The sequence below is a fragment of the Narcine bancroftii genome, chromosome 1 (genome assembly GCF_036971445.1).
Source record: "Narcine bancroftii isolate sNarBan1 chromosome 1, sNarBan1.hap1, whole genome shotgun sequence".
Lineage (NCBI taxonomy): Eukaryota > Metazoa > Chordata > Chondrichthyes > Torpediniformes > Narcinidae > Narcine > Narcine bancroftii.
Window position 1 is genome coordinate 228,027,164 of NC_091469.1, and position 22,139 is coordinate 228,049,302.

Below are 22,139 nucleotides of genomic sequence, written 5' to 3' on the forward strand. Positions count from 1 at the left end.
ATCCATGGATAAAATGTCTTCAAATGATTAAAGCTGTGCATGAGGGCAATGAATACCAAACTGTAGAATCCATGGTTAAAATATCATCAAATGGTGAAAGATGTGCATGAGGGCAATGGATTCCAAGCTGGAGAATCCATGGTTAAAATGTCTTCAAATTATTAAAGCTGTGATTGAGGGCAATGAATTCCAAGCTGCAGAATTCATGATTAAAATATCTTCAAATGATTCAAGCTGTGCATGAGGGCAATGTAATCTAAGCTGTAGAATTCATGGTTAAAATAGCTTCAAATGATTAAAGCTGTGCGTGAGGACAATGGATTCCAAGCTGTAGGATCCATGGTTAAAATATCTTCAAATGATTAAAGCTCTGCATGACGGAAATGAATTCCAACTGTAGAATTCATGGTTAAAATATCTTCAAATGATTAAAGCTGTGCATGTGGGCAATGGATTCCAGTCTGGACAATCCATGGTTAAAATATGTTCAAATGATTAAAGCTGAACATGAGGGCAATGAATTGCAATCTGGAGAATCCATGGTTAAAATATCTTCAAGCTGTGCATATGGGCAATGGATACCAGTCTGAAGAATCCATGGTTAAAATATGTTCAAATGATTAAAGCTGTGCATGAGGGCAATGAATTCCAATCTGGAGAATCTATAGTTGAAATATGTTCAAACGATTAAATCTGTGCCTGAGAGCAATGAATTCCAATCTGGAGAATCCATGGTTAAAATATCTTCAAATGATTAAAGCTGTGCATGAGGACTATGAATTCCAATCTGGAGAATCTATAGTTGAAATATCTTCAAACGATTAAATCTGTTCCTGAGAGCAATGAATTCTAATCTGGAGAATCCATGGTTAAAATATCTTCAAATGATTAAAGCTGTGCATGAGGGCAATGGATTCCAAGCTGTAGAATGATTAAAGCTGTGCATGAGGACTATGAATTCCAAGCTGTAGAATCCATGGTTAAAATATCTTCAAATGATTAAAGCTCTGCATGACGGCAATGAATTCCAACTGTAGAATTCATGGTTAAAATATCTTCAAATGATTAAAGCTGTGCATGTGGGCAATGGATTCCAGTCTGAAGAATCCATGGTTAAAATATGTTCAAATGATTAAAGCTGTACATGAGGGCAATGAATTCCGAGCTGTAGAACTGAAGATTAAAATATGTTCAAATGATTAAAGCTGTGTATGACGGCAATGTATACCAAGCTGTGCAATACATGGTTAAAATATCTTCAAATTATTAAAGCTGTGCGTGAGGACAATAGAATCCAAGCTGTAAAATTCATGGTTAAAATACCTTCAAATGATTAAAGCTGTGCATGTGGGCAATGGATACCAGTCTGAAGAATCCATGGTTAAAATATGTTCAAATGATTAAAGCTGTGCATGTGGGCAATGGATACCAGTCTGAAGAATCCATGGTTAAAATATGTTCAAATGATTAAAGCTGAACATGAGGGCAATGAATTCCAATCTGGAAAATGCATGGTTAAAATATCTTCAAATGATTAAAGCTGTGGTTGAGGGCAATGAATTCCAATCTGGAGAATCCATGGTTAAAATATCTTCAAATGATTAAAGCTGTGCTTGAGGGCATTGAATTCCAATCTTGAGAATGCATGGTTAAAATATCTTCAAATGATTAATGCTGTGCATGAGGGCAATGAATGCCAAGCTGTAGAATCCATGGTTAAAAATCTACAAATGATTAAAGCTGTTTATGAGGGCAATTTATTCCAATCTGGAGATCCATGGTTGATATATCTTCAAATGATTAAAGCTCTGGATGAGGGCAATGAAAACCAAACTGTAGAATCCATGGTTTAAATATCATCAAATGATGAAAGATGTGCATGAGGGCAATGGATTCCAAGCTGGAGAATCCATGGTTAAACTATCTTCAAATGATTAAAGCTGTCCTTGAGGGCAATCAATTCCAATCTGTAGAATACATGGTTAAACTATCTTCAAATGATTAAAGCTGTGCTTGAGGGCAATGAATTCCAATCTGGAGAATCCATGGTTGAAATATCTTCAAATGATTAAAGCTGTGCTTGAGGGCAATGAATTCCAATCTGGAGAATCCATGGTTAAACTATCTTCAAATGATTAAAGCTGTGCTTGAGGGCAATGAATTCCAATCTGGAGAATCCATGGTTAAAATATCTTCAAATGATTAAAGCTGTGCATGAGGTCAATGGATTTCAAGCTGTAGAATTCATGGTTAAACTAACTTCAAATTATTAAAGATGTGCATGTGTGCAATGGATTCCAAGCTGGAAAATCCATGGTTAAACTATCTTCAAATGATTAAAGCTGTGCTTGAGGGCAATCAATTCCAATCTGTAGAATCCATGGTTAAACTATCTTCAGATGATTAAAGCTGTGCTTGAGGGCAATGAATTCCAATCTGTAGAGTCCATGGTTAAAATATCTTCAAATGATTAAAGCTGTGCATGAGGACTATGAATTCCAATCTGGAGAATCTATAGTTGAAATATCTTCAAACGATTAAATCTGTGCCTGAGAGCAATGAATTCCAATCTGGAGAATCCATGGTTAAAATATCTTCAAATGATTAAAGCTGTGCATGAGGACTATGAATTCCAATCTGGAGAATCTATAGTTGAAATATCTTCAAACGATTAAATCTGTGCCTGAGAGCAATGAATTCTAATCTGGAGAATCCATGGTTAAAATATCTTCAAATGATTAAAGCTGTGCATGAGGGCAATGGATTCCAAGCTGTAGAATGATTAAAGCTGTGCATGAGGACTATGAATTCCAAGCTGTAGAATCCATAGTTAAAATATCTTCAAATAATTAAAGCTCTGCATGACGGCAATGAATTCCAACTGTAGAATTCATGGTTAAAATATCTTCAAATGATTAAAGCTGTGCATGTGGGCAATGGATTCCAGTCTGAAGAATCCTTGGTTAAAATATGTTCAAATGATTAAAGCTGTACATGAGGGCAATGAATTCCGAGCTGTAGAACTAAAGATTAAAATATGTTCAAATGATTAAAGCTGTGTATGACGGAAATGTATACCAAGCTGTGGAATACATGGTTAAAATATCTTCAAATTATTAAAGCTGTGCGTGAGGACAATAGAATCCAAGCTGTAAAATTCATGGTTAAAATATCTTCAAATGATTAAAGCTGTGCATGTGGGCAATGGATACCAGTCTGAAGAATCGATGGTTAAAATATGTTCAAATGATTAAAGCTGAACATGAGGGCAATGAATTCCAATCTGGAAAATGCATGGTTAAACTATCTTCAAATGATTAAAGCTGTGCTTGAGGGCAATGAATTCCAATCTTTAGAGTCCATGGTTAAAATATCTTCAAATGATTAAAGCTGTGCATGAGGACTATGAATTCAAATCTGGAGAATCTATAGTTGAAATATCTTCAAACGATTAAATCTGTGCCTGAGAGCAATAGATTCTAATCTGGAGAATCCATGGTTAAAATATCTTCAAATGATTAAAGCTCTGCATGACGGCAATGAATTCCAACTGTAGAATTCATGGTTAAAATATCTTCAAATGATTAAAGCTGTACATGAGGGCAATGAATTCCAATCTGGAAAATGCATGGTTAAAATATCTTCAAATGATTAAAGCTGTTTATGTGGTCAATGAATTCTAAGATGTAGAATCCATGATTAAAATATCTTCAAATTATTAAAGCTGTGCATGAGGGCAATGGATTCCAAGCTGTAGAATCCATGGTTAAATTATCTTCAAATGATTAAAGCTGTAAATGAGGGCAATGAATTCCAAGCTGTCAAATCCATGGTTAAAATATCTTCAAGTGATTAAAGCTCTGCATGAGGGCAACGAATTCCAAGCTGTAGAATCCATGGATAAAATGTCTTCAAATGATTAAAGCTGTGCATGAGGGCAATGAATACCAAACTGTAGAATCCATGGTTAAAATATCATCAAATGGTGAAAGATGTGCATGAGGGCAATGGATTCCAAGCTGGAGAATCCATGGTTAAAATATCTTCAAATTATTAAAGCTGTGATTGAGGGCAATGAATTCCAAGCTGCAGAATTCATGATTAAAATATCTTCAAATGATTCAAGCTGTGCATGAGGGCAATGGATTCTAAGCTGTAGAATTCATGGTTAAAATATCTTCAAATGATTAAAGCTCTGCATGACGGCAATGAATTCCAACTGTAGAATTCATGGTTAAAATATCTTCAAATGATTAAAGCTGTGCATGTGGGCAATGGATTCCAGTCTGGACAATCCATGGTTAAAATATGTTCAAATGATTAAAGCTGAACATGAGGGCAATGAATTCCAATCTGGAGAATCCATGGTTAAAATATCTTCAAGCTGTGCATATGGGCAATGGATACCAGTCTGAAGAATCCATGGTTAAAATATGTTCAAATGATTAAAGCTGTGCATGAGGGCAATGAATTCCAAGCTGTAGAAATGAAGGTTAAAATTTGTTCAAATGATTAAAGCTGTGTATGAGGGAGATGTATACCAAGCTGTGGAATCCATGGTTAAAATATCTTCAAATTATTAAAGCTGTGCGTGAGGACAACGGAATCCAAGCTGTAAAATTCATGGTTAAAATATCTTCAAATGATTAAAGCTGTGCATGAGGTCAATGGATTTCAAGCTGTAGAATTCATGGTTAAACTAACTTCAAATGATTAAAGATGTGCATGTGGGCAATGGATTCCAGTCTGGAGATCCATGGTTAAAATATCTTCAAATGTTTAAGTGCACGTGGGCAATGGATTCCAGTCTGGAGAATCCATGGTTAAAATATCTTCAAATGATTAAAGCTGTAGCTGAGGGCAATGAACTCCAATCTGGAGAATCCATGGTTAAAATATCTTCAAATGATTAAAGCTGTGCATGATGGCAATGAATTCCAACTGTAGAATTCATGGTTAAACTATCTTCAAATTATTAAAGCTGTGCATGAGGGCAATGGATTCCAGTCTGGAGAATCCATGGTTAAAATACCTTCAAATGTTTAAGTGCATGTGGGCAATGGATTCCAGTCTGGAGAATCCATGGTTAAAATATCTTCAAATGATTAAAGCTGTAGCTGAGGGCAATGAACTCCAATCTGGAGAATCCATGGTTAAAATATCTTCAAATGATTAAAGCTGTGCATGATGGCAATGAATTCCAACTGTAGAATTCATGGTTAAACTATCTTCAAATTATTAAAGCTGTGCATGTGGGCAATGGATTCCACTCTGGAGACTCCATGGTTAAAATATCTTCAAATGTTTAAGTGCATGTGGGCAATGGATTCCAGTCTGGAGAATCCATGGTTAAAATATCTTCAAATGTTTAAGTGCATGTGGGCAATGGATTCCAGTCTGGAGAATCCAAGGTTGAAATATCTTCAAATGTTTAAAGCTGTAGCAAAGGGAAATGAAATCCAACTGTAGAATTCATGGTTAAACTATCTTCAAATGATTAAACCTGTGCATGAGGGCAATGGATTCCAGTCTGGAGAATCCATGGTTAAAATATCTTCAAATGATTAAAGCTGTGCATGAGGGCAATGGATTCCAGTCTGGAGAATCCATGGTTAAAATATCTTCAAATGATTAAATCTGTGCATGAGGTCAATGGATTCCAAGCTGTAGAATCCATGGTTAAAATATCTTCAAATGATTAAAGCTGTGCATTGGGGCAATGGATTCCAAGCTGCAGAATTCATGATTAAAATATCTTCAAATGATTCAAGCTGTGCATGAGGGCAATGGATTCTAAGCTGTAGAATTAATGGTTGAAATATCTTCAAATGATTAAAGCTGTGCGTGAGGACAATGGATTCCAAGCTGTAGAATTCATGGTTAAAATATTTTCAAATGTTTAAAGCTGTGCATGAGGGCAATGGATTCCAAGCTGTAGGATCCATGGTTAAAATATCTTCAAATGATTAAAGCTCTGCATGACGGCAATGAATTCCAACTGTAGAATTCATGGATAAAATATCTTCTAATGATTAAAGCTGTGCATGTGGGCAATGGATTCCAGTCTGGACAATCCATGGTTAAAATATGTTCAAATGATTGAAGCTGAACATGAGGGCAATGAATTCCAATCTGGAAAATGCATGGTTAAAATATCTTCAAATGATTAAAGCTGTGGTTGAGGGCAATGAATTCCAATCTGGAGAATCCATGGTTAAAATATCTTCAAATGATTAAAGCTGTGCTTGAGGGCAATGAATTCCAATCTTGAGAATGCATGGTTAAAATATCTTCTAATGATTAATGCTGTGCATGAGGGCAATGAATGCCAAGCTGTAGAATCCATGGTTAAAATATCTTCAAATTATTAAAGCTGTGCATGAGGGCAATGGATTCCAAGCTGTACAATCCATGGTTAAAAATCTACAAATGATTAAAACTGTTTATGAGGGCAATGAATTCCAATCTGGAGATCCATGGTTAAAATATCTTCAAGTGATTAAAGCTCTGCATGAGGGCAACGAATTCCAAGCTGTAGAATCCATGGATAAAATGTCTTCAAATGATTAAAGCTGTGCATGAGGGCAATGAATACCAAACTGTAGAATCCATGGTTAAAATATCATCAAATGGTGAAAGATGTGCATGAGGGCAATGGATTCCAAGCTGGAGAATCCATGGTTAAAATATCTTCAAATTATTAAAGCTGTGATTGAGGGCAATGAATTCCAAGCTGCAGAATTCATGATTAAAATATCTTCAAATGATTCAAGCTGTGCATGAGGGCAATGGATTCTAAGCTGTAGAATTCATGGTTAAAATAGCTTCAAATGATTAAAGCTGTGCGTGAGGACAATGGATTCCAAGCTGTAGGATCCATGGTTAAAATATCTTCAAATGATTAAAGCTCTGCATGACGGCAATGAATTCCAACTGTAGAATTCATGGTTAAAATATCTTCAAATGATTAAAGCTGTGCATGTGGGCAATGGATTCCAGTCTGAAGAATCCTTGGTTAAAATATGTTCAAATGATTAAAGCTGTACATGAGGGCAATGAATTCCGAGCTGTAGAACTAAAGATTAAAATATGTTCAAATGATTAAAGCTGTGTATGACGGAAATGTATACCAAGCTGTGGAATACATGGTTAAAATATCTTCAAATTATTAAAGCTGTGCGTGAGGACAATAGAATCCAAGCTGTAAAATTCATGGTTAAAATATCTTCAAATGATTAAAGCTGTGCATGTGGGCAATGGATACCAGTCTGAAGAATCGATGGTTAAAATATGTTCAAATGATTAAAGCTGAACATGAGGGCAATGAATTCCAATCTGGAAAATGCATGGTTAAACTATCTTCAAATGATTAAAGCTGTGCTTGAGGGCAATGAATTCCAATCTTTAGAGTCCATGGTTAAAATATCTTCAAATGATTAAAGCTGTGGATGAGGACTATGAATTCAAATCTGGAGAATCTATAGTTGAAATATCTTCAAACGATTAAATCTGTGCCTGAGAGCAATAGATTCTAATCTGGAGAATCCATGGTTAAAATATCTTCAAATGATTAAAGCTCTGCATGACGGCAATGAATTCCAACTGTAGAATTCATGGTTAAAATATCTTCAAATGATTAAAGCTGTACATGAGGGCAATGAATTCCAATCTGGAAAATGCATGGTTAAAATATCTTCAAATGATTAAAGCTGTTTATGTGGTCAATGAATTCTAAGATGTAGAATCCATGATTAAAATATCTTCAAATTATTAAAGCTGTGCATGAGGGCAATGGATTCCAAGCTGTAGAATCCATGGTTAAATTATCTTCAAATGATTAAAGCTGTAAATGAGGGCAATGAATTCCAAGCTGTCAAATCCATGGTTAAAATATCTTCAAGTGATTAAAGCTCTGCATGAGGGCAACGAATTCCAAGCTGTAGAATCCATGGATAAAATGTCTTCAAATGATTAAAGCTGTGCATGAGGGCAATGAATACCAAACTGTAGAATCCATGGTTAAAATATCATCAAATGGTGAAAGATGTGCATGAGGGCAATGGATTCCAAGCTGGAGAATCCATGGTTAAAATATCTTCAAATTATTAAAGCTGTGATTGAGGGCAATGAATTCCAAGCTGCAGAATTCATGATTAAAATATCTTCAAATGATTCAAGCTGTGCATGAGGGCAATGGATTCTAAGCTGTAGAATTCATGGTTAAAATAGCTTCAAATGATTAAAGCTGTGCGTGAGGACAATGGATTCCAAGCTGTAGGATCCATGGTTAAAATATCTTCAAATGATTAAAGCTCTGCATGACGGCAATGAATTCCAACTGTAGAATTCATGGTTAAAATATCTTCAAATGATTAAAGCTGTGCATGTGGGCAATGGATTCCAGTCTGGACAATCCATGGTTAAAATATGTTCAAATGATTAAAGCTGAACATGAGGGCAATGAATTCCAATCTGGAGAATCCATGGTTAAAATATCTTCAAGCTGTGCATATGGGCAATGGATACCAGTCTGAAGAATCCATGGTTAAAATATGTTCAAATGATTAAAGCTGTGCATGAAGGCAATGAATTCCAAGCTGTAGAAATGAAGGTTAAAATTTGTTCAAATGATTAAAGCTGTGTATGAGGGAGATGTATACCAAGCTGTGGAATCCATGGTTAAAATATCTTCAAATTATTAAAGCTGTGCGTGAGGACAACGGAATCCAAGCTGTAAAATTCATGGTTAAAATATCTTCAAATGATTAAAGCTGTGCATGAGGTCAATGGATTTCAAGCTGTAGAATTCATGGTTAAACTAACTTCAAATGATTAAAGATGTGCATGTGGGCAATGGATTCCAGTCTGGAGATCCATGGTTAAAATATCTTCAAATGTTTAAGTGCACGTGGGCAATGGATTCCAGTCTGGAGAATCCATGGTTAAAATATCTTCAAATGATTAAAGCTGTAGCTGAGGGCAATGAACTCCAATCTGGAGAATCCATGGTTAAAATATCTTCAAATGATTAAAGCTGTGCATGATGGCAATGAATTCCAACTGTAGAATTCATGGTTAAACTATCTTCAAATTATTAAAGCTGTGCATGAGGGCAATGGATTCCAGTCTGGAGAATCCATGGTTAAAATATCTTCAAATGTTTAAGTGCATGTGGGCAATGGATTCCAGTCTGGAGAATCCATGGTTAAAATATCTTCAAATGATTAAAGCTGTAGCTGAGGGCAATGAACTCCAATCTGGAGAATCCATGGTTAAAATATCTTCAAATGATTAAAGCTGTGCATGATGGCAATGAATTCCAACTGTAGAATTCATGGTTAAACTATCTTCAAATTATTAAAGCTGTGCATGTGGGCAATGGATTCCACTCTGGAGACTCCATGGTTAAAATATCTTCAAATGTTTAAGTGCATGTGGGCAATGGATTCCAGTCTGGAGAATCCATGGTTAAAATATCTTCAAATGTTTAAGTGCATGTGGGCAATGGATTCCAGTCTGGAGAATCCAAGGTTGAAATATCTTCAAATGTTTAAAGCTGTAGCAAAGGGAAATGAAATCCAACTGTAGAATTCATGGTTAAACTATCTTCAAATGATTAAACCTGTGCATGAGGGCAATGGATTCCAGTCTGGAGAATCCATGGTTAAAATATCTTCAAATGATTAAAGCTGTGCATGAGGGCAATGGATTCCAGTCTGGAGAATCCATGGTTAAAATATCTTCAAATGATTAAATCTGTGCATGAGGTCAATGGATTCCAAGCTGTAGAATCCATGGTTAAAATATCTTCAAATGATTAAAGCTGTGCATTGGGGCAATGGATTCCAAGCTGCAGAATTCATGATTAAAATATCTTCAAATGATTCAAGCTGTGCATGAGGGCAATGGATTCTAAGCTGTAGAATCAATGGTTGAAATATCTTCAAATGATTAAAGCTGTGCTTGAGGGCAATGAATTCCAATCTGGAGAATCCATGGTTAAACTATCTTCAAATGATTAAAGCTGTGCTTGAGGGCAATGAATTCCAATCTGGAGAATCCATGGTTAAAATATCTTCAAATGATTAAAGCTGTGCATGAGGTCAATGGATTTCAAGCTGTAGAATTCATGGTTAAACTAACTTCAAATTATTAAAGATGTGCATGTGTGCAATGGATTCCAAGCTGGAAAATCCATGGTTAAACTATCTTCAAATGATTAAAGCTGTGCTTGAGGGCAATCAATTCCAATCTGTAGAATCCATGGTTAAACTATCTTCAGATGATTAAAGCTGTGCTTGAGGGCAATGAATTCCAATCTGTAGAGTCCATGGTTAAAATATCTTCAAATGATTAAAGCTGTGCATGAGGACTATGAATTCCAATCTGGAGAATCTATAGTTGAAATATCTTCAACCGATTAAATCTGTGCCTGAGAGCAATGAATTCCAATCTGGAGAATCCATGGTTAAAATATCTTCAAATGATTAAAGCTGTGCATGAGGACTATGAATTCCAATCTGGAGAATCTATAGTTGAAATATCTTCAAACGATTAAATCTGTGCCTGAGAGCAATGAATTCTAATCTGGAGAATCCATGGTTAAAATATCTTCAAATGATTAAAGCTGTGCATGAGGGCAATGGATTCCAAGCTGTAGAATGATTAAAGCTGTGCATGAGGACTATGAATTCCAAGCTGTAGAATCCATGGTTAAAATATCTTCAAATAATTAAAGCTCTGCATGACGGCAATGAATTCCAACTGTAGAATTCATGGTTAAAATATCTTCAAATGATTAAAGCTGTGCATGTGGGCAATGGATTCCAGTCTGAAGAATCCTTGGTTAAAATATGTTCAAATGATTAAAGCTGTACATGAGGGCAATGAATTCCGAGCTGTAGAACTAAAGATTAAAATATGTTCAAAAGATTAAAGCTGTGTATGACGGAAATGTATACCAAGCTGTGGAATACATGGTTAAAATATCTTCAAATTATTAAAGCTGTGCGTGAGGACAATAGAATCCAAGCTGTAAAATTCATGGTTAAAATATCTTCAAATGATTAAAGCTGTGCATGTGGGCAATGGATACCAGTCTGAAGAATCGATGGTTAAAATATGTTCAAATGATTAAAGCTGAACATGAGGGCAATGAATTCCAATCTGGAAAATGCATGGTTAAACTATCTTCAAATGATTAAAGCTGTGCTTGAGGGCAATGAATTCCAATCTTTAGAGTCCATGGTTAAAATATCTTCAAATAATTAAAGCTGTGCATGAGGACTATGAATTCAAATCTGGAGAATCTATAGTTGAAATATCTTCAAACGATTAAATCTGTGCCTGAGAGCAATGGATTCTAATCTGGAGAATCCATGGTTAAAATATCTTCAAATGATTAAAGCTATGCATGACGGCAATGAATTCCAACTGTAGAATTCATGGTTAAAATATCTTCAAATGATTAAGGCTGTACATGAGGGCAATGAATTCCAATCTGGAAAATGCATGGTTAAAATATCTTCAAATGATTAAAGCTGTTTATGTGGTCAATGAATTCTAAGATGTAGAATCCATGATTAAAATATCTTCAAATTATTAAAGCTGTGCATGAGGGCAATGGATTCCAAGCTGTAGAATCCATGGTTAAATTATCTTCAAATGATTAAAGCTGTAAATGAGGGCAATGAATTCCAAGCTGTCAAATCCATGGTTAAAATATCTTCAAGTGATTAAAGCTCTGCATGAGGGCAACGAATTCCAAGCTGTAGAATCCATGGATAAAATGTCTTCAAATGATTAAAGCTGTGCATGAGGGCAATGAATACCAAACTGTAGAATCCATGGTTAAAATATCATCAAATGGTGAAAGATGTGCATGAGGGCAATGGATTCCAAGCTGGAGAATCCATGGTTAAAATGTCTTCAAATTATTAAAGCTGTGATTGAGGGCAATGAATTCCAAGCTGCAGAATTCATGATTAAAATATCTTCAAATGATTCAAGCTGTGCATGAGGGCAATGTAATCTAAGCTGTAGAATTCATGGTTAAAATAGCTTCAAATGATTAAAGCTGTGCGTGAGGACAATGGATTCCAAGCTGTAGGATCCATGGTTAAAATATCTTCAAATGATTAAAGCTCTGCATGACGGAAATGAATTCCAACTGTAGAATTCATGGTTAAAATATCTTCAAATGATTAAAGCTGTGCATGTGGGCAATGGATTCCAGTCTGGACAATCCATGGTTAAAATATGTTCAAATGATTAAAGCTGAACATGAGGGCAATGAATTGCAATCTGGAGAATCCATGGTTAAAATATCTTCAAGCTGTGCATATGGGCAATGGATACCAGTCTGAAGAATCCATGGTTAAAATATGTTCAAATGATTAAAGCTGTGCATGAGGGCAATGAATTCCAATCTGGAGAATCTATAGTTGAAATATGTTCAAACGATTAAATCTGTGCCTGAGAGCAATGAATTCCAATCTGGAGAATCCATGGTTAAAATATCTTCAAATGATTAAAGCTGTGCATGAGGACTATGAATTCCAATCTGGAGAATCTATAGTTGAAATATCTTCAAACGATTAAATCTGTTCCTGAGAGCAATGAATTCTAATCTGGAGAATCCATGGTTAAAATATCTTCAAATGATTAAAGCTGTGCATGAGGGCAATGGATTCCAAGCTGTAGAATGATTAAAGCTGTGCATGAGGACTATGAATTCCAAGCTGTAGAATCCATGGTTAAAATATCTTCAAATGATTAAAGCTCTGCATGACGGCAATGAATTCCAACTGTAGAATTCATGGTTAAAATATCTTCAAATGATTAAAGCTGTGCATGTGGGCAATGGATTCCAGTCTGAAGAATCCATGGTTAAAATATGTTCAAATGATTAAAGCTGTACATGAGGGCAATGAATTCCGAGCTGTAGAACTGAAGATTAAAATATGTTCAAATGATTAAAGCTGTGTATGACGGCAATGTATACCAAGCTGTGCAATACATGGTTAAAATATCTTCAAATTATTAAAGCTGTGCGTGAGGACAATAGAATCCAAGCTGTAAAATTCATGGTTAAAATACCTTCAAATGATTAAAGCTGTGCATGTGGGCAATGGATACCAGTCTGAAGAATCCATGGTTAAAATATGTTCAAATGATTAAAGCTGTGCATGTGGGCAATGGATACCAGTCTGAAGAATCCATGGTTAAAATATGTTCAAATGATTAAAGCTGAACATGAGGGCAATGAATTCCAATCTGGAAAATGCATGGTTAAAATATCTTCAAATGATTAAAGCTGTGGTTGAGGGCAATGAATTCCAATCTGGAGAATCCATGGTTAAAATATCTTCAAATGATTAAAGCTGTGCTTGAGGGCATTGAATTCCAATCTTGAGAATGCATGGTTAAAATATCTTCAAATGATTAATGCTGTGCATGAGGGCAATGAATGCCAAGCTGTAGAATCCATGGTTAAAAATCTACAAATGATTAAAGCTGTTTATGAGGGCAATTTATTCCAATCTGGAGATCCATGGTTGATATATCTTCAAATGATTAAAGCTCTGGATGAGGGCAATGAAAACCAAACTGTAGAATCCATGGTTTAAATATCATCAAATGATGAAAGATGTGCATGAGGGCAATGGATTCCAAGCTGGAGAATCCATGGTTAAACTATCTTCAAATGATTAAAGCTGTCCTTGAGGGCAATCAATTCCAATCTGTAGAATACATGGTTAAACTATCTTCAAATGATTAAAGCTGTGCTTGAGGGCAATGAATTCCAATCTGGAGAATCCATGGTTGAAATATCTTCAAATGATTAAAGCTGTGCTTGAGGGCAATGAATTCCAATCTGGAGAATCCATGGTTAAACTATCTTCAAATGATTAAAGCTGTGCTTGAGGGCAATGAATTCCAATCTGGAGAATCCATGGTTAAAATATCTTCAAATGATTAAAGCTGTGCATGAGGTCAATGGATTTCAAGCTGTAGAATTCATGGTTAAACTAACTTCAAATTATTAAAGATGTGCATGTGTGCAATGGATTCCAAGCTGGAAAATCCATGGTTAAACTATCTTCAAATGATTAAAGCTGTGCTTGAGGGCAATCAATTCCAATCTGTAGAATCCATGGTTAAACTATCTTCAGATGATTAAAGCTGTGCTTGAGGGCAATGAATTCCAATCTGTAGAGTCCATGGTTAAAATATCTTCAAATGATTAAAGCTGTGCATGAGGACTATGAATTCCAATCTGGAGAATCTATAGTTGAAATATCTTCAAACGATTAAATCTGTGCCTGAGAGCAATGAATTCCAATCTGGAGAATCCATGGTTAAAATATCTTCAAATGATTAAAGCTGTGCATGAGGACTATGAATTCCAATCTGGAGAATCTATAGTTGAAATATCTTCAAACGATTAAATCTGTGCCTGAGAGCAATGAATTCTAATCTGGAGAATCCATGGTTAAAATATCTTCAAATGATTAAAGCTGTGCATGAGGGCAATGGATTCCAAGCTGTAGAATGATTAAAGCTGTGCATGAGGACTATGAATTCCAAGCTGTAGAATCCATAGTTAAAATATCTTCAAATAATTAAAGCTCTGCATGACGGCAATGAATTCCAACTGTAGAATTCATGGTTAAAATATCTTCAAATGATTAAAGCTGTGCATGTGGGCAATGGATTCCAGTCTGAAGAATCCTTGGTTAAAATATGTTCAAATGATTAAAGCTGTACATGAGGGCAATGAATTCCGAGCTGTAGAACTAAAGATTAAAATATGTTCAAATGATTAAAGCTGTGTATGACGGAAATGTATACCAAGCTGTGGAATACATGGTTAAAATATCTTCAAATTATTAAAGCTGTGCGTGAGGACAATAGAATCCAAGCTGTAAAATTCATGGTTAAAATATCTTCAAATGATTAAAGCTGTGCATGTGGGCAATGGATACCAGTCTGAAGAATCGATGGTTAAAATATGTTCAAATGATTAAAGCTGAACATGAGGGCAATGAATTCCAATCTGGAAAATGCATGGTTAAACTATCTTCAAATGATTAAAGCTGTGCTTGAGGGCAATGAATTCCAATCTTTAGAGTCCATGGTTAAAATATCTTCAAATGATTAAAGCTGTGCATGAGGACTATGAATTCAAATCTGGAGAATCTATAGTTGAAATATCTTCAAACGATTAAATCTGTGCCTGAGAGCAATAGATTCTAATCTGGAGAATCCATGGTTAAAATATCTTCAAATGATTAAAGCTCTGCATGACGGCAATGAATTCCAACTGTAGAATTCATGGTTAAAATATCTTCAAATGATTAAAGCTGTACATGAGGGCAATGAATTCCAATCTGGAAAATGCATGGTTAAAATATCTTCAAATGATTAAAGCTGTTTATGTGGTCAATGAATTCTAAGATGTAGAATCCATGATTAAAATATCTTCAAATTATTAAAGCTGTGCATGAGGGCAATGGATTCCAAGCTGTAGAATCCATGGTTAAATTATCTTCAAATGATTAAAGCTGTAAATGAGGGCAATGAATTCCAAGCTGTCAAATCCATGGTTAAAATATCTTCAAGTGATTAAAGCTCTGCATGAGGGCAACGAATTCCAAGCTGTAGAATCCATGGATAAAATGTCTTCAAATGATTAAAGCTGTGCATGAGGGCAATGAATACCAAACTGTAGAATCCATGGTTAAAATATCATCAAATGGTGAAAGATGTGCATGAGGGCAATGGATTCCAAGCTGGAGAATCCATGGTTAAAATATCTTCAAATTATTAAAGCTGTGATTGAGGGCAATGAATTCCAAGCTGCAGAATTCATGATTAAAATATCTTCAAATGATTCAAGCTGTGCATGAGGGCAATGGATTCTAAGCTGTAGAATTCATGGTTAAAATATCTTCAAATGATTAAAGCTCTGCATGACGGCAATGAATTCCAACTGTAGAATTCATGGTTAAAATATCTTCAAATGATTAAAGCTGTGCATGTGGGCAATGGATTCCAGTCTGGACAATCCATGGTTAAAATATGTTCAAATGATTAAAGCTGAACATGAGGGCAATGAATTCCAATCTGGAGAATCCATGGTTAAAATATCTTCAAGCTGTGCATATGGGCAATGGATACCAGTCTGAAGAATCCATGGTTAAAATATGTTCAAATGATTAAAGCTGTGCATGAGGGCAATGAATTCCAAGCTGTAGAAATGAAGGTTAAAATTTGTTCAAATGATTAAAGCTGTGTATGAGGGAGATGTATACCAAGCTGTGGAATCCATGGTTAAAATATCTTCAAATTATTAAAGCTGTGCGTGAGGACAACGGAATCCAAGCTGTAAAATTCATGGTTAAAATATCTTCAAATGATTAAAGCTGTGCATGAGGTCAATGGATTTCAAGCTGTAGAATTCATGGTTAAACTAACTTCAAATGATTAAAGATGTGCATGTGGGCAATGGATTCCAGTCTGGAGATCCATGGTTAAAATATCTTCAAATGTTTAAGTGCACGTGGGCAATGGATTCCAGTCTGGAGAATCCATGGTTAAAATATCTTCAAATGATTAAAGCTGTAGCTGAGGGCAATGAACTCCAATCTGGAGAATCCATGGTTAAAATATCTTCAAATGATTAAAGCTGTGCATGATGGCAATGAATTCCAACTGTAGAATTCATGGTTAAACTATCTTCAAATTATTAAAGCTGTGCATGAGGGCAATGGATTCCAGTCTGGAGAATCCATGGTTAAAATACCTTCAAATGTTTAAGTGCATGTGGGCAATGGATTCCAGTCTGGAGAATCCATGGTTAAAATATCTTCAAATGATTAAAGCTGTAGCTGAGGGCAATGAACTCCAATCTGGAGAATCCATGGTTAAAATATCTTCAAATGATTAAAGCTGTGCATGATGGCAATGAATTCCAACTGTAGAATTCATGGTTAAACTATCTTCAAATTATTAAAGCTGTGCATGTGGGCAATGGATTCCACTCTGGAGACTCCATGGTTAAAATATCTTCAAATGTTTAAGTGCATGTGGGCAATGGATTCCAGTCTGGAGAATCCATGGTTAAAATATCTTCAAATGTTTAAGTGCATGTGGGCAATGGATTCCAGTCTGGAGAATCCAAGGTTGAAATATCTTCAAATGTTTAAAGCTGTAGCAAAGGGAAATGAAATCCAACTGTAGAATTCATGGTTAAACTATCTTCAAATGATTAAACCTGTGCATGAGGGCAATGGATTCCAGTCTGGAGAATCCATGGTTAAAATATCTTCAAATGATTAAAGCTGTGCATGAGGGCAATGGATTCCAGTCTGGAGAATCCATGGTTAAAATATCTTCAAATGATTAAATCTGTGCATGAGGTCAATGGATTCCAAGCTGTAGAATCCATGGTTAAAATATCTTCAAATGATTAAAGCTGTGCATTGGGGCAATGGATTCCAAGCTGCAGAATTCATGATTAAAATATCTTCAAATGATTCAAGCTGTGCATGAGGGCAATGGATTCTAAGCTGTAGAATTAATGGTTGAAATATCTTCAAATGATTAAAGCTGTGCGTGAGGACAATGGATTCCAAGCTGTAGAATTCATGGTTAAAATATTTTCAAATGTTTAAAGCTGTGCATGAGGGCAATGGATTCCAAGCTGTAGGATCCATGGTTAAAATATCTTCAAATGATTAAAGCTCTGCATGACGGCAATGAATTCCAACTGTAGAATTCATGGATAAAATATCTTCTAATGATTAAAGCTGTGCATGTGGGCAATGGATTCCAGTCTGGACAATCCATGGTTAAAATATGTTCAAATGATTGAAGCTGAACATGAGGGCAATGAATTCCAATCTGGAAAATGCATGGTTAAAATATCTTCAAATGATTAAAGCTGTGGTTGAGGGCAATGAATTCCAATCTGGAGAATCCATGGTTAAAATATCTTCAAATGATTAAAGCTGTGCTTGAGGGCAATGAATTCCAATCTTGAGAATGCATGGTTAAAATATCTTCTAATGATTAATGCTGTGCATGAGGGCAATGAATGCCAAGCTGTAGAATCCATGGTTAAAATATCTTCAAATTATTAAAGCTGTGCATGAGGGCAATGGATTCCAAGCTGTACAATCCATGGTTAAAAATCTACAAATGATTAAAACTGTTTATGAGGGCAATGAATTCCAATCTGGAGATCCATGGTTAAAATATCTTCAAGTGATTAAAGCTCTGCATGAGGGCAACGAATTCCAAGCTGTAGAATCCATGGATAAAATGTCTTCAAATGATTAAAGCTGTGCATGAGGGCAATGAATACCAAACTGTAGAATCCATGGTTAAAATATCATCAAATGGTGAAAGATGTGCATGAGGGCAATGGATTCCAAGCTGGAGAATCCATGGTTAAAATATCTTCAAATTATTAAAGCTGTGATTGAGGGCAATGAATTCCAAGCTGCAGAATTCATGATTAAAATATCTTCAAATGATTCAAGCTGTGCATGAGGGCAATGGATTCTAAGCTGTAGAATTCATGGTTAAAATAGCTTCAAATGATTAAAGCTGTGCGTGAGGACAATGGATTCCAAGCTGTAGGATCCATGGTTAAAATATCTTCAAATGATTAAAGCTCTGCATGACGGCAATGAATTCCAACTGTAGAATTCATGGTTAAAATATCTTCAAATGATTAAAGCTGTGCCTGTGGGCAATGGATTCCAGTCTGGATAATCCATGGTTAAAATATGTTCAAATGATTAAAGCTGAACATGAGGTCAATGAATTCCAATCTGGAGAATCCATGGTTAAAATATCTTCAAATGATTAAAGCTGTGCATGTGGGCAATGGATACCAGTCTGAAGAATCCATGGTTAAAATATCTTCAAATGTTTAAGTGCATGTGGGCAATGGATTCCAGTCTGGAGAATCCAACGTTGAAATATCTTCAAATGTTTAACGTGTAGCAAAGGGAAATGAACTCCAACTGTAGAATTCATGGTTAAACTATCTTCAAATGATTAAAGCTGTGCATGAGGGCAATGGATTCCAGTCTGGAGAATCCATGGTTAAAATATCTTCAAAAGGTTAAAGCTGTGCATGAGGGCAATGGATTCCACTCTGGAGAATCCATGGTTAAAATATGTTCAAATGATTAAAGCTGTGCATGAGGGCAATGAATTCCAAGCTGTAGAATACATGGTTAAACTATCTTCAAATGATTAAAGCTGTGCATGAGGACTATGAATTCTAAGCTGTAGAATCCATGGTTAAAATATCATCAAATGATTAAAGCTCTGCATGACGGCAATGAATTCCAACTGTAGAATTCATGGTTAAAATATCTTCAAATGATTAAAGCTGTGCATGTGGGCAATGGATTCCAGTCTGGACAATCCATGGTTAAAATATGTTTAAATGATTAAAGCTGTACATGAGGGCAATGAATTCCAATCTGGAAAATGCATGGTTAAAATATCTTCAAATTATTAAAGATATGCGTGAGGACAATAGAATCCAAGCTGTAAAATTCATGGTTAAAATATCTTCAAATGATTAAAGCTGTGCATGTGGGCAATGGATACCAGTCTGAAGAATCCATGGTTAAAATATGTTCAAATGATTAAAGCTGTGCATGAGGGCAATGAATTCCAAGCTGTAGAACTGAAGGTTAAAATATGTTCAAATGATTAATGCTGTGTATGAGGGCGATGTATACCAAGTTGTGGAATCCATGGTTAAAATATGTTCAAATTATTAAAGCTGTGCGTGAGGACAATGGAATCCAAGCTGTAAAATTCATGGTTAAAATATCTTCAAATGATTAAAGCTGTGCATGAGGTCAATGGATTTCAAGCTGTAGAATTCATGGTTAAACTAACTTCAAATGATTAAAGATGTGCATGTGGGCAATGGATTCCAGTCTGGAGAATCCATGGTTAAAATATCTTCAAATGTTTAAGTGCATGTGGGCAATGGATTCCAGTCTGGAGAATCCATGGTCAAAATATCTTCAAATGATTAAAGCTGTAGCTGAGGGCAATGAACTCCAATCTGGAGAATCCATGGTTAAAATATCTTCAAATGATTAAAGCTGTGCATGATGTCAATGAATTCCAACTGTAGAATTCATGGTTAAACTATCTTCAAATTATTAAAGCTGTGCATGAGGGCAATGAATTCCAATCTGGAGAATCCATGGTTAAAATATCTTCAAATGATTAAAGGTGTGCATAAGGACAATGAAATTCAAGCTGTAGAATTCATGGTTAAACTAACTTCAAATGATTAAAGATGTGCATGTGGGCAATGGATTCCAGTCTGGAGACTCCATGGTTAAAATATCTTCAAATGTTTAAGTGCATGTGGGCAATGGATTCCAGTCTGGAGAATCCATGGTTAAAATATCTTCAAATGTTTAAGTGCATGTGGGCAATGGATTCCAGTCTGGAGAATCCAAGGTTGAAATATCTTCAAATGATTAAAGCTGTAGCAAAGGGAAATGAACTCCAACTGTAGAATTCATGGTTAAACTATCTTCAAATGATTAAAGCTGTGCATGAGGGCAATGGATTCCAGTGTGGAGAATCCATGGTTAAAATATCTTCAAATGATTAAATCTGTGCATGAGGGCAATGGATTCCAGTCTGGAGAATCCATGGTTAAAATATCTTCAAATGATTAAATCTGTGCATGAGGGCAATGGATTCCAAGCTGTAGAATCCATGGTTAAAATATCTTCAAATGATAAAGCTGTGCATTGGGGCAATGGATTCCAAGCTGCACAATTCATGATTAAAATATCTTCAAATGATTCAAGCTGTGCATGAGGGCAATGGATTCTAAGCTGTAGAATTCATGGTTAAAATATCTTCAAATGATTAAAGCTGTGCGTGAGGACAATGGATTCCAAGCTGTAGAATTCATGGTTAAAATATCTTCAAATGTTTAAAGCTGTTCATGAGGGCAATGGATTCCAAGCTGTAGGATCCATGGTTAAGATATCTTCAAATGATTAAAGCTGTGCATGAGGTCAATGGATTTCAAGCTGTAGAATTCATGGTTAAACTAACTTCAAATTATTAAAGATGTGCATGTGTGCAATGGATTCCAAGCTGGAAAATCCATGGTTAAACTATCTTCAAATGATTAAAGCTGTGCTTGAGGGCAATCAATTCCAATCTGTAGAATCCATGGTTAAACTATCTTCAGATGATTAAAGCTGTGCTTGAGGGCAATGAATTCCAATCTGTAGAGTCCATGGTTAAAATATCTTCAAATGATTAAAGCTGTGCATGAGGACTATGAATTCCAATCTGGAGAATCTATAGTTGAAATATCTTCAACCGATTAAATCTGTGCCTGAGAGCAATGAATTCCAATCTGGAGAATCCATGGTTAAAATATCTTCAAATGATTAAAGCTGTGCATGAGGACTATGAATTCCAATCTGGAGAATCTATAGTTGAAATATCTTCAAACGATTAAATCTGTGCCTGAGAGCAATGAATTCTAATCTGGAGAATCCATGGTTAAAATATCTTCAAATGATTAAAGCTGTGCATGAGGGCAATGGATTCCAAGCTGTAGAATGATTAAAGCTGTGCATGAGGACTATGAATTCCAAGCTGTAGAATCCATGGTTAAAATATCTTCAAATAATTAAAGCTCTGCATGACGGCAATGAATTCCAACTGTAGAATTCATGGTTAAAATATCTTCAAATGATTAAAGCTGTGCATGTGGGCAATGGATTCCAGTCTGAAGAATCCTTGGTTAAAATATGTTCAAATGATTAAAGCTGTACATGAGGGCAATGAATTCCGAGCTGTAGAACTAAAGATTAAAATATGTTCAAATGATTAAAGCTGTGTATGACGGAAATGTATACCAAGCTGTGGAATACATGGTTAAAATATCTTCAAATTATTAAAGCTGTGCGTGAGGACAATAGAATCCAAGCTGTAAAATTCATGGTTAAAATATCTTCAAATGATTAAAGCTGTGCATGTGGGCAATGGATACCAGTCTGAAGAATCGATGGTTAAAATATGTTCAAATGATTAAAGCTGAACATGAGGGCAATGAA